Below are 21,184 nucleotides of genomic sequence, written 5' to 3'. Positions count from 1 at the left end.
TTTCCCGACACCCCAAGGAGGCCCCTGAAACGCAGCAGTAGCGACACAATGCTCAGCAGCCTTGCCCAGGGCGACTTGGCTATGGGCAATGAAGTGATCAAGCAGCATGGCATCTCCCTTCTGCAAGAGGTGCACTCGCAGTACAGTGCCCTCAAAATCCAGTATGAGGAGCTACTGCGCAAGTGCCATCAGGACCAGGACTTGCAGGTGCACAAGGCCGTGCAGACCAGCAGGTCAGCACCAGGCCCGCCAGCCAGCACCAGCAGCCCCAAGCAGCCAGGCTCCTCCTCCAGCTCCATGAACCCTCCCAAGTACAAGGCATTCTTCGAGGAGATCTTCAGCTGCATCAATAAAACCAAGCAAGAGATCCATGAGTTGAGAGCCAGGCACTCTCCCAAGTACAAGGCACTCTTTGAGGAGATCTTCAGTTCCATCAATAAAGCCAAGCAGGAGGTCAATGAGCAGAGAGCCAAGTGCCCGGGTCTTGCCCCGTACTCCTTCCTGATCACCCTTCCCTCCTCTGTCTACCTCCCCTCAACCAGTGTTTGAGACACACACACCCCCATCTGATTCTAGCTCATTTGCCCCATTGCCCCTTATCTCTTGGTTTATTACAAGTAGAAATGAAAACCTTATGTTTTCTTTGCATTTATTTTAGAAACTTAGTTTAGTACCTCTTGTATCACAGCTGTAAGCATTCACCCAGGGCACAAAATGTAGACAGAGCTCTGGACCATAGACAGACTCATCGGACTAGACTTCAATGTTTTCCTGGAAGATTTTAGTCAAGAATCCTAGATCTGTCTTATTTATAGAGTTTATAAATGTGTGAGGTAGGTGAGGGAGGAAATAGGAGATAGCTGTAGAGTCTTGGCAAGCTTGCAATGTGCAGGTTTCCAGCCATTGCCAAATACTTTATTGGAAAGTATCTTCTTTGCCTGGATGCTTAAAGGAGCCTTAAAACATGGCTGAAAGGAGATGTTACTACCATCTCCCCATGAGCTGTGCAAATCTCATTTTTGCTTGGTTGCAGGGATCATATTAAAGGCACTCCCTTTGCAAAGTATCTTCTGATGCCATTTTAATTTATGGCAATGAACAAATTTAATAAACCTAAGAGTTATTTGGATGTTATAAGGAGCCATTCATGAAATGAGATGGAATTTTTTCTCTTTATGAAAAATCTTTTGTTAGATATTAAAACTTTTATCATAAAGCTTAAATTCATAATACTTTTAATTGTAAATATCTCTAAAGTATGACTGCTAAACAGAAAGAATGTCCATTTCTTTTACAGCCAGAAATGTTCAGGGGTTACCCCTGGAACTGCCTTGTGGGGTTGGGACCATATGGGATGCCAGGTATCTAACCTGGGTCAGCTGTGTGCAAAGCAAATGACTTACTGACTGTACTATCTCTCTGGCCCATATCAACCAGTTTTTGAGCTCTGTTGTGTCATTTGTTATTCCCTTAATATGTTTCTTTCTATCCCCAAATTATGGCAATTTAATATTGACTCAGCAAACAATGTTTTCTCTTAATCCAGTTTATGGGCGGGGGGAGGAGCAATTGCAAAAGGCAAGAGTTGAAGCTGTTTTCTCAAATGGGTTGAATGAGCCTTAGCTCTCCTCCACTCACTCCCTTCACTCTGCCTAACATGCCTTCCTCCAGAGTGTGTGAGTCCTGGCCCTTGCATGCACCGCAAACAAATTCTCTCCTCTTAAGGCCATAACCACTGACACCTACTTTGTAAAAGAGAAAATGCCTCAAGATGGCTCCAGAGTTTATTAGGTTTATTTGGGTGTGTCATTGTACTTTACGTTAATGATCCCTGGCTCTAGTAAAAAAAAATTTTTTCTTGCGTTGACATGCTTTAAGCTGGCCCTGTTCCCCCCCAGGGGTAGAAGAACATTCTGCTGGTACCAGATAAATCTGATAAACAGCCACACTATTGCTCACATTAGTCCTTTAGAAAGATCTACAATAGCTTTTGTGCAAAGTTAATGTGAATGTTGAGTGCACTGGGGTTCTCTTTGGGTGACCTCCAATTACTGTGCCATTATTAATAGAAGCTCTTCTTCTGTTTCCTCTCATTATGCAGCTCAATTACAGAGACTCCCTCTCAGCTTTTATGTCGCTTCCATTTGTTTACCACTGGTTGGTGAATATTTTCAGGTGGGGGACCAGCCAGTGGGTGCTAAGGAGTGCAGCCAGTCCCCTGTCTCCTAATGGAAACGTGTGTCACACTATTATTTTTCAAAACAAGAAAATTGCAGCAGGGACAGACGAACATTGATTGTAAGTGAAGTGCTATTAGAAGCAATTAAAGCCTGGGCAGGTGAATTTCATTACTACTGTGGTACTACACACATTCGACGCCTTGCTAACCGCCACCTGGCAAATCTCATTTTCTCTCTTTGGGGTAAAGGTCTGGGGAGGTCTCACTGAGTGTAATGAGGGCATAGAGAAAATGGGGTGCAGGAAGGAGACCCATAGTTGTACACAGAGCCTCTGACCATCAGAAATTTGAAACTTCCTTTGCCTTTGGCAACAAAAAAATGGTAGGGGAAAAAGCAGGTGCAAAATTGCTGGGTAAAGCTGGAAAAGGAAACAATTAACTGGGTAGGGAATGTGAGGCATCCATAGGGACATAAGAAACTGGGAGACCCACATCTCCAAATGTATCTTCTAAAATACACACTTAACTCAACCCTTCAGACTCAAAGCAAACCCATTATTTGGCATAGGCTTAACTATCAGAAGGTTTTACTATGCAAGAAAACATGAGTGCTACTAATATTTTCCAAACAGACCTGCAAACAAATGCCTTGGAGCCACGAGGACAGTCAGACTTCAAAGTGAAGGCCTGTCTCAGGCAAGTTTTTGAGGGTAGATACGCCTATCAATGGAGATTGGTACATCTTCCCCCAACTTTCAAAACACTTTGGTTGCTGAGAAAGTCTAGTCAGCAGGGAAAGCAGTAAGGTTTTCCAAAGGAAAGGATTTAGAAATCCTTCTGTCTCTTTTTAATACTTTATCTATCACCACAGAGATGTCTTACCAACTCTGGCATCTAGGTCTCAGGGTCCTAGGGCTGTGTATTCAGTATGCAGGGTGGTGTCCCATGAGTAAACTCAAGGCTTGTCAGTGCGACTTCAGAAAAAACGTTCCTGATGAAATTCATTCTTCCAGCCATTAGTATAATAACCATAATCAATCTTTTCATTGCCAGGCGCAGAATCCCTTTACAGTCAGTTCTTGGTGATGTGCAGTAACTGATATGCCAATCAGATAAATATTGTGTTAAATTGCACCAAACAGTAGTGACAAATGGCACGTTAACACACATTAAAATCATGTTTCTCCTTCGATCCCTTGGAGAATTCACAGGTATCAGAGTGAAGTCTGTCTTCAAATCAGTGAGTGATGGGAATGGAGGGTGTCAGGCTGCTCGGGGTATTTATTGCATAACAAACCACTAAATGATAAAACATTAAGGCTTTGTCGCAAGGACATTCTATTTGTCATGACTCTGGTAATGGAGCTGGGTTTGCTGGGATGGTTCTTTGGGGTAAGGTAAGTGGCTACCAGGGATGGTATGTTGAGGATGGTGTGTCTGAGCCATGACTTAAGCCTCAGAATTCCTTCTTTTTTCTTTTTTTTGTTAAGTTTTGTTTTGAGGTCACACCCACTGGGTGATGCTCAGGCTTTCTCCTGGGTTTACACTCAGAAGTCACTCCTAGCAGTGTTTGGGGATTATATGGGATGTTGAGGATTAAACATGGATCAGCCATGGGCAAAACAAGTGCCCGCTCAGCTGTACTATTGCTCCTATTTCCCTCCTTTTTCTTTTTATAAATTTTTATAAATTTTCCAGTTGAATCAATAGATAGTTACAAAATTGTTCACCAATTAGTTTCAATCCTACAATGTCCAGTGTCCTCTCCACTGCACTCTCTGTGGCAGATATTTTTCTTCATTGTCTTTCTTTTCTTTTCCCTTTTAGAAACTGTGGTTTGCAATACAGCTACTAAAAGGGTATCATCCATATCACTTGCTCTCCTTTTAGCACCCAGTTCTTGTACAGTTTGATCATTCCCAACTGTCATTGTCACAGTGGCCCCTTCTCTTTCTAACTGTACTCCCCTGCTACTTGGGCAAACTTCCTACCATAGACTGGTGCTCCTGATTCTCTATTGTCTTTTGATATTAATACAATACTGTCTTTTTATATCTCACATTTGAGTGCAATCATTTTATGTCTATCCCTCTCCTTCTGACTCATTCCACTTGGCATGATACTCTCCATGTCCATCTATTTCTCAGCAAATTCCATGACTTAATTTTTCCTAACAGCTGTGTTGCGTTCCATTGTTGTAGATGTACCTCAGCTTCTTTATATATTCATCTGTTCTTTGGCATTTGGGTTGTTTACAGTTTCTGGCTATTGTGAATAGTGCTGTGATGAACATAGGAGTGCAGAGGGTTTTTTTGCATTGTGTTTTTTTGGGCCCCTAGGGTATATTCCTAAGAGTAGTATTGCTGGGACATATGGAAGCTCAATTTCTAGGTTTATGTTTTCCATTTTTTTTATCATGTGACCTCTCAGGTAATTTGCTAGGTCTTTTCATAGAGCCAGGATTTCCCAGTAAGAACATTTCCAAAGGCCTAGCATGTGAGCCAATCTTGCTAAAGAAAGCCACGTGGTCAAGGGCAGAGTCAGTGCTGGAGAGGGGACTCCACACAAAGGGTGTCTAGGAGGTGTACACACTGAGCACTTCCCCTCAGTGCTTGCACTATGCACTTACCCTGAGAGCAAAGTCAGTCTTGGGAATAAACACACACATACACACACATGTGCCCACACAAAGATGCAGGACCTATTATGGCAGCGAGAGTATCTCTTATAATTTTATAGTTCTATGATGTATTATTCATCCTTTCCCTACAGATTTTGTTTTGAAGACAATTTTTACCGCATGAAGTCAACCTGTTTAAATGATAGACATGGCTTTGCTATTTCTGTACAGAGATGTACAGTGATTACCATCATTGGTTTTTAGAATATTTGTATCCATTCGCTCTTGACTCATAGCCCACCCCCACTCTTCACCTGTAAGCCTTAGACAATCAATTTTCTACTTTCTGTAGTTTTATACTTGTCCACTTTGGACACTTCATGTACATTAAATGAAATAATATAACATGTGACCTTTCATGACTTCTATTTCTGAACATAATGGTATTTTTGTGAGGGGAGATGGCATACCTGGTGATGCCCAGGACTTATTTGTGACTCTGTGTTGAGGGATCATTTCTGGCAGGACTCTGGGAATCCTATGGGATGACAGTGAGTGAACTCAGGTCTGCCCTGTGCCAGGAAGTGCCCTGTCCATTTTACTATCTCTCCAGATCCTTTAGCATAATGTTTTAAGGTTTATATGGGTTTAATACTACATTCTTTTTGTACATGACTAATATTCTATCATCTCAATATATATGCCTTATTTTATTTTCCATACATCAGATAATGAATATTTTGAATTGTTTTCATTTTTGTCTCATATGAGTAATGCTTCTATTAACATTTCATATACAAGTTTTTTTTGTGTGGACATATGTTTTCATTTCTCTTGGGTAGATATCTAGAAGTATAATTGATGGGTTAAAATTCAGTTTCTCATTGCAAGGCTCTGCAAGCCTGTTTTCTAAAGGAGCTTTACCAATATACCATGTGCTTTTGTGCCATTATAGAACAAATGAACAAAAACTTTCCTATTTAGGTTGGCTTGGGAAGGAGGTCAAAGAAAGATGAGATACTTCCTCAAACTACGCTTGGTACCATATTGATTCAATGCTTGATCTCTAGTGCTCACAAATCATGGAAGTAATAGAAATATTAAACCAATTTAATGTCCTATATTCTCTCTTCTGAGCAGCAGTGTTTGTAGGCAGAGTTCCAGAGTCCTTGAGCAATGCTGTCTCTGTATCATGTCTAGTTTGGTGCATTCCTGGCATTCTGTTGCTGATACTGCCCAGGTGCTTCTTCCATAAGGATGAAGGCACTGTGTATGTTGAGCATTGCTAATGAGGCATGATGTTTGAGGCTTCAGGAACTTCATAGGAGGTTAGCAAAACTATTTCCAGATAGATCTCATTGTGTTGACTGTGCCCCAATTTTCTGAAGAAGACTTTGAGAGAGAACCAAAGTCTAGAGTCTCCACCATAGGAAATCTCAGCTCTTAAATTCTCCTTCATGGAGCTTAGTATGCTTCTGTCAAAAGCTGAGGCTCATAAGTGCCAGAATTTCAGGGTCACAAACCTAAGGTCACAGGCCCACACTTGATAACTTAGATAACAGCAATACATTTCCCTCTCTTTTGTCCAACCCTGTTGGGATGGTTAAGGTAAGGGATCAGGATTTTTTTTGATAGAAAGAATTATATTTTACTAGCCACAAATTTCTACCTGCTGGCTTGGCATTCCTTAATTCAAACTACTGGATTCTCTTGTTAACATTTTAGATTTTCACAGAAATCAGAACATTGTACATTTAAAGTGCATTCATAAAAATATGACAAAATTTTTTCTAGTAGATACATAAAATACCCTAGAGGACTGAGTTTTTTCCCCAATTTCTTTTTTTAATTTTATTTAAACACCTTGATTACATACATGATTGTGTTTGGGTTTCAGTCGTGTAAAGAACACCACTCATCACCAGTGCAACATTCCCATCACCCATGTCCCAAATCTCCCTCCTCCCCACCCGACCCCCACCTGTACTCTAGACAGGCTTTCCATTTCCCTCATACATTCTCATTTTCCCCAATTTCTAATTTTTGTGTTGAAATTTTTAATCTACTGTCTCTGCCAAGAAATTCTGGGCTGAGGAGGGCAAGGTTGACACTGTTTATGGTTGTCTTACCATGACCCAGTTATTGGATAGACAATAGACTGGCAATAAGTATCTGAAGAGAGGAAGAATAAATACATTCATGAGGACAGTGCTTTGAAGAAGACTTTTTCTATACTGTTGGCGTTCATCTGACAAGGAGCTGATTTTGTCAGCATAACTTTTGAGGGGAGTTCATGGCTCAGGGGACAGATATTATAGACAGAGTTGCTCTCGGTGTGACAAAAACAACTTCCTTGGCATAAGAAATTCTGCCTTAGGGAAGGGGTCATGTCATGTTCAAACAGAAGCCATTGTCTACTGTGGAAATAAATGACTTGATTAGTGGGAAAGGGATAGAAGGCCTTCCAGATCCTGAGGTAATCTGCTCAGGGATTGATCTGAGAAAAGGTTGTTTTTCCCCAGCCAATCTTAAGGTAAGCCAAACTCTTCACAGATTTACTCACTAGGTATTTGGGAAATAAAGATTGCACTGGCAATTTAATAATTTTCATACAGAAAGCAGCCTTGTCTCATTCCTCATCAGTCCTTTGATATCCCTTGTTGGCAATCAGCATATGGCCCTTTGTTTGTCCCTCTCAGTGACCCTTCCCTGATATTCTTGCTTTGAGACCTTCTCTCCTTCCCTTAGAATATCCTGCTCATCTTTCCTGATCACACTTACCTTCTTGGTTTCTCTAATTTTGCACATCAGTATCTGTCACCTCTGCTCCCACTTTATCCTAGCCAATAAAGAATACCCCAGGGCCCATTTTGAGAAAGATGACTTCCATTCAGTGGGCTCTGTGTTGAGTGTTGTGGAGTTTGCTTTGGAATCTTTGACACTGCACACTTCCAAATTGAGAGCAGAGGCAAAGAAACAAAACAAGTGCTTTCATTATTCTCTGTCATTTAGAAAAGCCTAGAGATTCTTCCCTCCTTACACATTCTGCAACCGCACAACTGCCTCTCCATTCAGGAGAAGAAATGTGTGCATTTCATGTTGGGGAGCTTAGGGGCCAAGGTGAGAGTGAGGATGCATATTTCTTAGGAAATAGTCATTGTCCTCAGGACTGTCCCTGGTCCTTCATTTTGAACAGTCCATATGCCTCTTACTACAATGTTGTGATTTCATGATCCCATTTGAAGCATTTGAACTGTTCATTGTTGTTGCTTTTCTCCATAATAGTTTAACCTCTGTACACTTGGGACTGTGTTAGTGTTGACTCACCAGTAAAAGTTCTGGACATTGAGTGAATAGTTAATTTAATAGATGATTGAATGAAAATACAAAGAAATAACATTTTACATTGGGACTTATATGGCCACAGAGCAGTCCTTGGAAGCAAATGCTTAGGGCTGGGTTGGATTTCAGGTCCTTGAGAGAAACCAGTTGAAATGGAAAGGAGAGCATCCACTGCCACAGCCTCATCCCCTGCCTGGGAAACCAGAACTCACCCTCGATCTTCCCAGCCAAATCTGCAGAGACTGAATGCCAGACTGAGTAGATGCTGTTGAGACATGAGGGGGTCCAAAGAGAAGGACTTCTTTATCTTGAAGGGATGGTGTGACTTGAGAGGAGAGGGGAATGGGTAAGGAAATGGGGTGAAGTCAGAGCTGACTGCACAGACTAAAGGATGGAGTGGGAGACAGGAGTGAGGGGCTGTCCTGATTGTGTCTTCCTGAAGCCCAGACCAGGCAGCCCATTATTTATATGGTACAGAGGTACCAAGTGCCACACTGGAAACCTGTACTGTGAAGGGGAGAAAAAGAGCAAAGGGGAAACAGGAGGCAGATCAAAGCCAGCTGCAAGGGGAAATTGCAGGCAGGCCAGGCATACTCTTCAGCTCATTTCTACAATCTGGGGTTCAGGAAGGGGATGCTTCATTTTCAGGGTATAAGCATTTAGTTAGCACTCCCTTCCCTTTCCCAGGTGTGGCCTCAGCTCCCACCATGAGATTCTCCTCTAGAGTTTGAAAACATGATGGGGAAGGAGCCATGGTGCCAGGATCACTGGGCAGGGGATCCAGGAGAAAGGATTGTTCCAGGAAACCTCTAGTAGGGTGGCCATGTCAGAGATGGAGATGCCTCACATCTCCATCTGTTTGGCCATGCAGAGCTACCGATGTGGATATTGATATTTCCTGTTTGTGTCACTCTGCGCACACACATAGCTGCTCATGGGCATAATTGGTCAGGCGGAGTCATTCTGATTTGTGGCTGAACTGTGCCCTGCATTTACCAGGTCTAGGCCTCATGGCCCATGGTTGCCTCACTTGGTTTCCTAGCAACCAGCAGAGACAGGGAAATGTGCAGTTTCATCACTACAAGATGTTAGGTCAATTAATATTCATTAGCACTGCCTGTGTTTAGCAGCTAGAAGATATTATGGAGGAAAAAAAAATCTTTGTTGCAGAGTGGGGGATGGAAGGGGCGTAGGGCCTGATGAATATGTATGTTACGTATTAGAGCTGTGTTTTCTTCTACTTACATTATTAGCACATTGGCCCATGTGCAAATGGATACACAGAGTCTTCAGAAATTCTGTGTATGTACAATTCCCCTACATTTATTAGCTGTGTCTAAGTTTCAGAAACGGGAAGAGTGCTTTGTCCCCAAATATTTGTCATGATTTAAGCACAGCACCTGAAATTATATCACTAGTAATTAATTTATGATTTTTATAAAACTTCCTTGTATATTCAAAGAAATTTGAAAATGTAGGGCCCAAGATATAATCTAGTGGATAAGGCACTTGCTCTGCCTGCAGCTGCCCCAGGTTAGGTCCCTGGAGCCCATTTGGGCCCCTGAGCACAACCAGTAGTAATCGCTGAATCCAGAGCTAGGAGTAAGCCCTGAAAACTGCTGGATGTTGCTCACAACAACAACAACAACAACAACAAATTAAGTATATAAAAGAGCATAATAAGCCAAAATGTCCTATATTCACATCATGCAAGTAGCAATATTCATATCTTAGCATATGCCTTTTTAAAAATTACTTTGTTTAGTACTATAATTACAAACATGATTGTAGTTGGGTTTCAGTCATAAAAAGAACACCCCCCTTTATCAGTGTAACATTCCCATCACCCATGCCCCCATCTCCCTCCTCCCCACCCCTTGCCAGTATTTGAGACTGGCATTCTACTTCTCTCACTCATTAACATTGTCATAATAGTTATTAGTGTAGTTATTTCTCTAACTGCACTCACCACTCTTTGTGGTGAGCTTTATATTGTGAGCTGGTCCTTCCAGCCCTCATCTCTATTGTCTCTGGGCATTTATTACAATAATGTCTTTTATCTTTATGTTTTGTTTTTTTTTTTGGTTTTGGGGCCATATCAGGTGACACTCAGGGGTTACTCCTGGCTATTCATCCAGAAATCACTCCTGGCTTGGGGAACCATATGGGATGCGGGAGGATTGAACCTTGATTCATCCTAGGCTAGTGCGCGCAAGGCAGACACCTTATGCCCTGCGCCACTGCTCCGGCCCCAGTCTTTTATCTTTCTTAAAACCCATAGATGAGTGAGATTATTCTGTGTGTGTGTGTGTGTCTATCTCTTTCTCTGCTTATTTCACTCAGCATAATAGATTCCATGTATAGAAAAATTTTATGACTTCATTTCTCCTGATGACTGCATAACATTCCATTGTGTATATGTGCCACAGTTTCTTTAGCCATTCCTATGTTGAAGGGCATCTTGATTGTTTCTAGAGTCTGGCTATTGTAAATAGCGCTGCAATGAATATAGGAATGCATTTTTGTATTGTGTTTTTGTGTTCCTAGGGTGGAGTGGTATAGCTGAATCATATGGGAGCTCAATTTCCAGTTTTTTAAGGAATCTCCATATTGTTTTTCATAAAGAATGGACTAAATGGCATTCCCACCAGCTGTGAATGAGAGTTCCTTTCTCTCCACATCCCTGCCAGCACTGATTGTTCTTGTTCTTCGTGATGTGTGCCAGTCTTTGTGGTGTGAGGTGGTACCTCATAGTTGTTTGATTTGCATCTCCCTGATGATTAATGATGTGGAACATTTTTTCATGTGCCTTTTGGACATTTGTATTTTATCTTTGAGAAAGTGTCTTCATTTCTTCTCATTTTTTGATGGGGCTAGATGTTTTTTCTTGTTAAGTTCTGTCCGTACCTTGTATATCTTAGATATTAGCCCCTTATCTGATGGATATTGGGTGAATAGTTCCTCCCATTCTGTGGGTGGTTTTTGTATCCTAGTCACTATTTCAGCATGTGCCTTATTAATGGCATTTTCCCCTACAGATCTCTCTCTTGTTCTCTCTCTCTCTCCCTCTCTCTCTCTCTCATACCAAAAATAGCCTAAAAATATTTCCTGTTACAAGTTTATAGACTATATTTAATTTTATAATTGGCAGTATTATGAACATTTTCTTGGTTATTAATGGTGTATAATATTTCAGCAAATGATTGTTTTATTTACTAGATTCCTGTTTTTATGCATTAAAGTTTTTTGCTTTTTTTGGAGTTATACCTGGCAGTGCTCAGGGCTTGCTCCTGGTTTTAAGGGCCCATATAATAATATGCAATTGAACCTAAATTGGCCACATGCAAGGCCCTAAACACTGTAGTATATCTCTGACCCCAGTTGTTTGCATTTTTGGTTGTTATAATGCTCCAGGGACCAGTGATCATACAGTGGACAAGTTCATTAAATGTGTCCAACCCAGGTTCTAACCCTGACATCTCATATGATTCCCTATGTACCCCGAGGAGTGATTACTGAGAGCAAATCCAGTAGTAACCCTTGGGCACAAAAATAAATAAATAATGCTGCAATGAATGCCCTTGTCTTGGTCATTGTTGAACCTTTGTCCCATCATTTCTTTCCAGTAAGTTCCTGGAAACAGAATGTTATTTTTTCTCTATGTTTACTTTTAGAGGAAAGGAAACAATTTCACTTCTGCTAATAGCAAATTAAAAAAATTTTATTGGGGCCAAAATGAATTACAAATATTTCACAGTAATATTTAAAGTACATAGTGACAATAAATCAGGGGCATTCCCACCACCAGTGATGTTCTCCCTCTACCCCTATTCCCAGTATACATCCCATATCTTCCTCCTTTACCCCTTCCCCCCAGAATACTAGTGTAACTGGTCCCCACTTGTAGAGCTTGCTGTGGATTAGGTATAGATTCTGTTGTCATTGAATTTGGGTTTGATGTTCAGGTCTGATAATTTTTTATTTCCACTAAAAGTTCATGCTAGTGTCTGGACCTGGTACCATTCATTTTTTTCCTCCTCAATTTATGAGGTTGAATAGATGATTCAAGCAATGTGGTTCTGTTGAAGATATAGGAAAAGGAAAAAAAGAAAGAAAACTACGAGGGGTCCTTTTAGGTGTTATAGATACAATTTAGAAGATGGAAGGGAAAAAAGAAAAAGGTAACAAAAGGACAAAAACAAAACCAAAAAAAAAAAAAAACAACAAAGCAATAACAAGAAAAATACAAAAAATCACAAACAAAAACCAAAGCCAACAAGCAAAAAGAACAAATAAACAAACCCGAAGGTGCTTTTTAAACAGTCCTAGGAAAGTGTTCTGTGTCTAATATCTGAATTTCAATGGTAATTTTCTTCATTCCACATGAGCCCTTTTTTTTTTTTTTTTTTTTTGGGCACATTTTTTTCTACACACCTGATATATTTTTCTAATACCTCATGGTGGACTTTATAAAATTGAAAGAATATTTTCTATTATATATTATGACAATTTCTTATTTTTTTCCAGTTAATCCTAAATTGTAGTGCATCTTTTATACTTTTTCTTTTTTTTTTTTAACACCACCCATCACCAGTGCAACATTCCCATCACCAATGTCCCAAGTCTCCCTCCTCCCCACCCCACCCCTGCCTGTACTCTAAACAGGTTCTCAATTTCCCTCATACATTCTCATTATTAGGACAGTTCAAAATGTAGTTATTTATCCAACTAAACTCATCACTCTTTGTGATGAGCTTCCTGAGGTGAGCTGGAACTTCCAGCTCTTTTCTCTTTTGTGTCTGAAAGTTATTATTGCAAGAATGTCTTTCATTTTTCTTAAAACCCATAAATGTGTGAGACCATTCTGCGTTTTTCTCTCTCTCTCTGACTTATTTCACTCAGCATAATAGATTCCGTGTACATCCATGTATAGGAAAATTTCATGACTTCATCTCTCCTGACAGCTGCATAATATTCCATTGTGTATATGTACCACAGTTTCTTTAGCCATTCGTCTGTTGAAGGGCATCTTGGTTGTTTCCAGAGTCTTGCTATGGTAAATAGAGCTGCAATGAATATAGGTGTAAGGAAGGGGTTTTTGTATTGTATTTTTGTGTTCCTAGGGTATATTCCTAGGAGTGGTATAGCTGGATCGTATGGGAGCTCGATTTCCAGTTTTTGGAGGAATCTCCATATCGCTTTCCATAAAGGTTGAACTAGACGGCATTCCCACCAGCAGTGGATAAGAGTTCCTTTCTCCCCACATCCCCGCCAACACTGTTTATTCTCATTCTTTGTGATGTGTGCCATTCTCTGTGGTGTGAGGTGGTATCTCATCGTTGTTTTGATTTGCATCTCCCTGATGATTAGTGATGTGGAACACTTTTTCATGTGTCTTTTGGCCATCTGTATTTCTTCTTTGTCAAAGTGTCTGTTCATTTCTTCTCCCCATTTTTTGATGGGATTAGATGTTTTTTTCTTGTAAAGTTCTGTCAGTGCCTTGTATATTTTGGAGATTAGCCCCTTATCTGATGGGTATTGGGTGAATAGTTTCTCCCACTCAGTGGGTGGCTCTTGTATCTTGGGCACTATTTCCTTTGAGGTGCAGAAGCTTCTCAGCTTAATATATTCCCATCTGTTATTTTCTGCTTTCACTTGCTTGGAGAGTACAGTTTCTTCCTTGAAGATGCCTTTAGCATCAATGTCCTGGAGGGTTTTACCTACGTATTGTTCTATATATCTTATGGTTTTGGGGCTGATATCGAGGTCTTTAATCCATTTCGATTTTACCTTCGTACATGATGTTAGCTGGGGGTCTAAGTTCAATTTTTTGCAAGTGGCTACCCAGTTGTGCCAACACCACTTGTTGAAGAGGCTTTCTTTGTTCCATTTAGGATTTTTTGCTCCTTTATCAAAAATTAGGTGATTGTATATCTGGGGAACATTCTCTGAGTATTCAAGCTTATTCCACTGATCTGAGGGCCTGTCCTTATTCCAATACCATGCTGTTTTGATAACTATTGCTTTGTAGTAAAGTTTAAAGTTGGGGAAAGTAATTCCTCCCATATTCTTTTTCCCAATGATTGCTTTAGCTATTCGAGGGTGTTTATTGTTCCAAATAAATTTCAAAAGTGCCTGGTCCACTTCTTTGAAGAATGTCATGGGTATCTTTAGGGGGATCGCATTAAATCTGTACAGTGCTTTGGGGAGTATTGCCATTTTAATGATGTTAATCCTGCCAATCCATGAGCAGGGTATGTGCTTCCATTTCCGCGTGTCCTCTCTTATTTCTTGGAGCAGAGTTTTATAGTTTTCCTTGTATAGGTCCTTCACATTTTTAGTCAAGTTGATTCCAAGATATTTGAGTTTGTGTGACACTATAGTGAATGGAGTTGTTTTCTTAATGTCCATTTCTTCCTTATTAGTATTGGTGTATAGAAAGGCCATTGATTTTTGTGTGTTAATTTTGTAGCCTGCCACCTTGCTATATGAGTCTATTGTTTCTAGAAGCTTTTTGGTAGAGTCTTTGGGGTTTTCTAAGTAGAGTATCATGTCATCTGCAAACAGTGAGAGCTTGACTTCTTCCTTTCCTATCTGGATTCCCTTGATATCCTTTTCTTGCCTAATCGCTATAGCGAGTACTTCCAGTGCTATGTTGAATAGGAGTGGTGAGAGAGGACAGCCTTGTCTTGTGCCAGAATTTAGAGGAAAGGCTTTCAGTTTTTCTCCATTGAGGACAATATTTGCCTCTGGCTTGTGGTAGATGGCCTTAACTATATTGAGAAAGGTTCCTTCCATTCCCATCTTGCTGAGAGTTTTGATCAAGAATGGGTGTTGGACCTTGTCAAATGCTTTCTCTGCATCGATTGATATGATCATGTGATTTTTATTTTTCTTGCTGTTGATGTTGTGTATTATATTGATAGATTTACGGATGTTAAACCAGCCTTGCATTCCTGGAATGAAACCTACTTGATCGTAGTGGATGATCTTCTTAATGAGGCATTGAATCCTATTTGCCAGGATTTTGTTGAAGATCTTTGCATCTGCATTCATCAGCGATATTGGTCTGTAATTTTCTTTTTTCGTAGCATCTCTGTCTGGTTTAGGTATCAAGGTAATGTTGGCTTCATAAAAGCTATTTGGAAGTTTTCCTGTTTTTTCAATTTCATGAAAGAGTCTTGCCAGGATTGGTAGTAGTTCCTCTTGAAAGGTTTGAAAGAATTCATTAGTAAATCCATCTGGGCCTGGGCTTTTGTTTTTGGGCAGACATTTGATTACTTTCTTAATTTCCTCAATAGTAATGGGTGTGTTTAGATATGCTACATCCTCTTCATTCAATCGTGGAAGATTATAGGATTCCAAAAATTTATCCATTTCTTCCAGGTTTTCATTTTTAGTGGCATAGAGTTTCTCAAAGTAGTTTCTGATTACCCTTTGAATCTCTACCATATCAGTAGTGATCTCTCCTTTTTCATTCCTAATACGAGTTACCAAGTTTCTCTCTCTTTCTTTCTTTGTTAGTTTTGCCAGTGGTCTATCAATCTTGTTTATTTTTTCAAAGAACCAACTTCTGCTTTCGTTGATCTTTTGGATGGTTTTTCTGGTTTCCACTTCATTGATTTCTGCTCTCAGCTTTGTTATTTCCTTCTGCCTCCCTATTTTTGGATCCTTTTGTTGAGCACTTTCTAATTCTATGAGCTGCGTCATTAAGCTATTCAGGTATGCCCCTTCTTCTTTCCTGATGTGTGCTTGCAAAGCTATAAATTTTCCTCTCAGTACTGCTTTTGCTGTGTCCCATAGGTTCTGATAAATTGTGTCTCCATTGTCATTTGTTTTCAGGAAGGTTTTGATTTCCTCTTTGATTTCATCTCGGACCCACTGATTATTCAGTATGAGGCTATTTAACTTCCAGGTGTTAAAATTTTTCTTCTGTGTCCCTTTGTAGTTTATATATAATTTCAGGGCTTTGTGGTCAGCAAAGGCAGCCTGCAAAATTTCTATCCTCTTGATATTATGGAGATATGTTTTGTGTGCTAACATGTAGTCTATCCTAGAGAATGTCCCATGTACATTAGAGAAAAATGTGTATCCAGGCTTCTGGGGGTGGAGTGTCCTGTATATATCTACTAGGCCTCTTACTTCCATTTCTCTCCTCAGGTCTAGTATATTCTTGTTGGGTTTCAGTATGGTTGACCTGTCTAGTGTTGACAATGCCGTGTTGAGGTCTCCCACAATTATTGTGTTGTTATTGATATTATTTTTCAGATTTGTCAACAGTTGTATTAAATATTTTGCTGGCCCCTCATTCGGTGCATATATGTTTAGGAGGGTGATTTCTTCCTGCTGTACATATCCCTTGATTAATACAAAATGTCCATCTTTGTCCCTTACTACTTTCTTAAGTATAAAGTTTGCATCATCTGATATTAATATGGCCACTCCTGCTTTTTTTTGGGTGTTGTTTGCTTGGATGATTTTCCTCCAGCCTTTTATTTTGAGTCTATGTTTGTTCTGACTATTCAGGTGCGTTTCTTGTAGGCAGCAGAAGGTTGAATTGAGTTTTTTGATCCATTTAGCCACTCTGTGTCTCTTAACTGGTGCATTTAGTCCATTGACATTGAGAGAAAGAATTGTCCTGGGAGTTAGTGCCATCTTTATATTAAAGTTTGGTGTGTCTGTTGGTAAGCCTTGTCTTAAAGTATGCCGTTCAGTTTTTCTTTTAAGAATGGTTTTGAGTCTGTGAAGTTTTTGAGCTGTTGTTTGTCTGTGAAACTATGTATTGTTCCTTCAAACCTGAAAGTGAGTTTTGCTGGGTGCAGTATTCTAGGCGAAGCATTTATTTCATTGAGTTTTGTCCCTATGTCCCACCACTGCCTTCTGGCCTTGAGTGTTTCTGGTGACAGGTCTGCAGTAAATCTCAAGGATGTTCCCTTGAATGTAATTTCTCTTTTCGATCTTGCTGCTTTCAGAATTCTGTCTCTATCTATGGGATTTGTCATTGTGACTAGGATGTGTCTTGGGGTGTTTTTTCTGGGGTCTCTTTTAGTTGGCACTCTTCGGGCATGCAGGATTTGATCACATGTATTCATTATCTCTGGTAGTTTCTCTTTAATGATGTTCTTGACTGTTGATTCTTCCTGGAGATTTTCTTCCTGAGTCTCTGGGACTCCAATGATTCTTAAGTTGTTTCTGTTGAGCTTATCATAGACTTCTATTTTCATCTGTTCCCATTCTTTGAGTAATTTTTCCATTGTTTGATCATTTGCTTTGAGGCTTTTTTCCAATTTCTTCTGCTGTATGTAATTGTTATGTATCTCATCTTCCAGTGTACTGATTCTATCCTCAGCTGCTGTTAACCTGTGGGAAATCTCAAACATGTTTTTCTTCAATTCATCTACTGAGTTTCTCAGACCTGTTATTTGATCTGAAATTTCTGTTTGGAGTTTTCTCATTTCTATCTTCATATTCTCCTGATTCTTTTTAGTTTTCTCTTCTATACTTTGAGTTCTTTGAACATGTTCCATATTGCAACTCTAAACTCCTTATCTGAGAGACTGACCAGGTGGTTGATCATGTTCAAGTCATCAGAGTTGCCATCTTCATTCTCTATGTCTGGCACTGGCCCATGTTGTTTCCCCATTGTCACACTAGTACTGCGTGTTTTTCTACGTGTTGTGATTGTATTCATTGGCTAAATGCTGTGCACCGTCGCGAAGGGGAGCGGTGCAACCATGCTCCTCTGGCTTCTCCCTTTCTGGGCGTGTCGACTCACCTCCACGGAAGGCTCACAGGAAGGCAGGCTGGCAGATGGGCTGCACCCAGGATGAAATCAGGCCAAAAATGCAGGACAGCAGAGTAGAGAGGCAGAACGGTGCTGGCATCTGAGATCCAGCGAAGTTCAGTGGCTCCTCCCTTTCTGGGCGTGTCGACTCACCTCCACGGAAGGCTCACGGGAAGGCAGACTCCCCGGAAAGTTCACAGGAAGGCAGGCTGGCTGATGAGCCGCACCAAGGGTGAAATCAGGCCGAAAATGCAGGACAGCAGAGTAGAGAGGCAGAAGGGTGCTGGCATCTGAGATCCAGCGAACTTCAGTGGCTCCTCCCTTTCTGGGCGTGTCGACTCACTTCCACGGAAGGCTCATGGGAAGGCAGACTCCCCGGAAAGCTCACAGGAAAGCAGGCTGGCTGATGAGTCGCACCAAGGGTGAAATCAGGCCAAAAATGCAGGACAGCAGAGTAGAGAGGCAGAAGGGTGCTGGCATCTGAGATCCAGCAGAGTTCGGTCCCACATGAGCCCTTTTGAGGGATGGAACATAAACTCTACAGGAGGAAGACTATACCCCATTCACACCCCAAATTGTAAGGGCCATTTGCTTTGGGGTAGCCCCTGAATCCATTGTGCCTGGGCGTAACCTTGAATAAAGTCACTTGACCTCTCTGTGCCTCAATAACTGCATCCAAGCAATGTAATCAGAGCTACTGTAAAGTATCTATGATCTAGGTCATAGAGGCACGGAACATGGAGCCTGCAGTGGAGCTCTTGCCACTCTGGTCAGGCCAGTGTCTCTGTTGCTTCAGTTTAGAGTCTGGTAGCTTCAACCTACTAGACACACCTGCTCCCCACTAGTCCTATCATTTCTGCAGCAGGATCCAGCTGCCCGAGTGATTCACAGTATCTCCCTTGTTTACAAGGTAACTTTCTCTCTCTCCCTCTCCCTCTCCCATCACTCCTCCAATTTCCATTTCTTTTGTGAAATGGTTAAAGTGCTTGACATAATTAGCTGTTAATTGTTGGCAGCTGTAACCATTATCAGTTTAATGCCTAATTAATTGCAACAATTAATGCTGCCTGTCCTGTCTTAGGCACTTCTGATGAGAGAAAGTTGGTGGTGGTGGGTAAGTTATATCTTAATTAATTTACCTCCAGTTTTTAGCATTTAACTAAAAATCCTATATCAGGGGTGACTTTCCTATAGGAGAATTTCACACTGCTGGTGTCATGTGCAGAAGTTGGGGTGTCTGGTAGAGCCTCTTTTATGAGAGGCTCTGTCCACAGCTGCAGGCACCCAGTTGGTGCCATGTGAGTCCCCAGCACACATGTGTTCTCTGCAATGTTCCTCTTTGGAGGAAGTGACAAGGGCCCGAGAGGCAGCAGCGTCCTTCCCCCTTACATGTTCCAAATTGCCCTGGGCACACCCTGCCTTAGGAGGTTGCTTCTATCAGGCAGAATCAGATCTGGGGTTGAGCTCTCTAGCCCAGCCTGAGGAATTGGCCTAGATGGGAGGGAAGATGAGGGCTCGTTTCCCCCCCCCCAACTGTTTCTGGTTCTCCAGATCCAGATTTCCTAATTCTCACACTTAGGACTTAGGGAAGCATTTTGGGCCTCTTCATCTCCATTGTACAGAGTAGCAAATTTAAAGGTACCTGGAAAATGAAGGGACTATAACTCAGACCTCTATTGTTCTGCTTCCAATCTAGGTTTTTCTCTGGGCTGTGTTGCTTATTTGAATGGAGGGAAGAAGTAGTAGATATTTGAATAGTTAGAGCCCATAGCCTGGCCCTTTGGGCAGTTACCTAGAAAGTGGAGAAGATGGTGGAGCAGCAGATGGGTTTGAATGTAGCAGTCAGATGTGACAGCACATGGCAGAGAAAAGCATGGTGGACTGATGATGGCTGTGTCTTTGCTGGGAAGATTGGCCCCTTCACCTGATCCAGATGTCAAAGGAGAGAAAACTGCTCTCTGCAATAAGGCAGTTATTACATTGACTGGATAATGTCATTGGTCTTGAGACCAATGTTTGATACCTACCTGAGAAGTGTTCAGTAATACCTCCTCAAAGATCCTCATATCCCTACTCCTGGGTCCTGGGTCTTGACATGGTGGGACTGCAGAGGTGCATATTTCCTATATGCAAGACCTGGGTTTGATCAGTGGTGCCATAGGCTCTACTAGGCACTACTAGGAACAAATCCTGAGCATCTGGATGGGAGGAGATCCTAAACACTGCTTAATGTGGTTCACAAATTTCCTTTCCCCCCAAAAGAAAGGTCTTCTGCTGGTTGTTTTCCTGAATTTCTGGGGGGTGCTCTAGGTGTAATCGCACATCTATCTGCAATGGAACAGCAGAGGGAGAGCTAACCAGAGCAAGAAGGTAGCAAGACTTGTAGAGCCAGCTTTTCCTCTGTGTGAAAGCAGAGGATGCTTGTTTCAGAATGACCTTCCTGAGAGGTGCTTTCAAAGAAAAAATAGATTAATGCTGGTAGTGACTGTAGGGTGGCAGATTTGTGAGGAAATCTGATTACAGATGGAAGAGAACCCCTCAACACTAGAATTTAAGCAAGAGATAAGTGGATTTGTCTCATAAGTATGTCAGAGTTAGGCTGTCCCAGATTGGTGTGTATCTCCACAGCATCAGGTTCCTGTTCCTTCTGTGTAATTTCTCTTAGGTGAGGTTCCCAACTTCAGAGTCCTAGATGACTTCTAGGGTTCCAGGCATCACAGATGAGTCCAGAAACAGGATGAACAAGAAGATGGAAAGCAGAATCTACTCTTTCAATCTTAGGGAGGTTTCTAGGAAGTTTTACAAACATTCTTGTTATGTTGCGTTTCTACTTTGGTTTGAAATTAGTTTCCTGGTGTCAGAGCTGCAGTGAGTTGTTGGAATTAAAGTACTAATGTGCCCTGTTAAAAACTAGGTCCAACAAGAAAAGAAAGTAGAAAAAGGCAGTTATTAATACCTCATTAATGACTCTAGTTCCAGAAAGTTCTGATAGTGATGGGGGAGGGAAGAAAGATTCAGTTAGAATGAACTGAAAAAATATAGTGAGTAAGGCACTTGCTTCACACCTGACTAACCTGAATTTGATCCCACGAACCTCTTGAGGCCCTGCTAGGACCCTGAGTCAGGAGTAGGCCCTGAGCACAGCTGGGTATGGTCCAAAATAAAAAAAAGTACTAAAATAAACAGAAGTGAAGTATTTCAAAGGACCTGACTGGAATAGGCCTGGGTTCTGATAGTACAGTGTAAGTACAATAGTCTA

This window comes from Suncus etruscus, chromosome 8 (genome assembly GCF_024139225.1).
Source record: "Suncus etruscus isolate mSunEtr1 chromosome 8, mSunEtr1.pri.cur, whole genome shotgun sequence".
NCBI classification, from domain to species: domain Eukaryota; kingdom Metazoa; phylum Chordata; class Mammalia; order Eulipotyphla; family Soricidae; genus Suncus; species Suncus etruscus.
Note: the sequence above shows the minus strand (reverse complement) of the source record.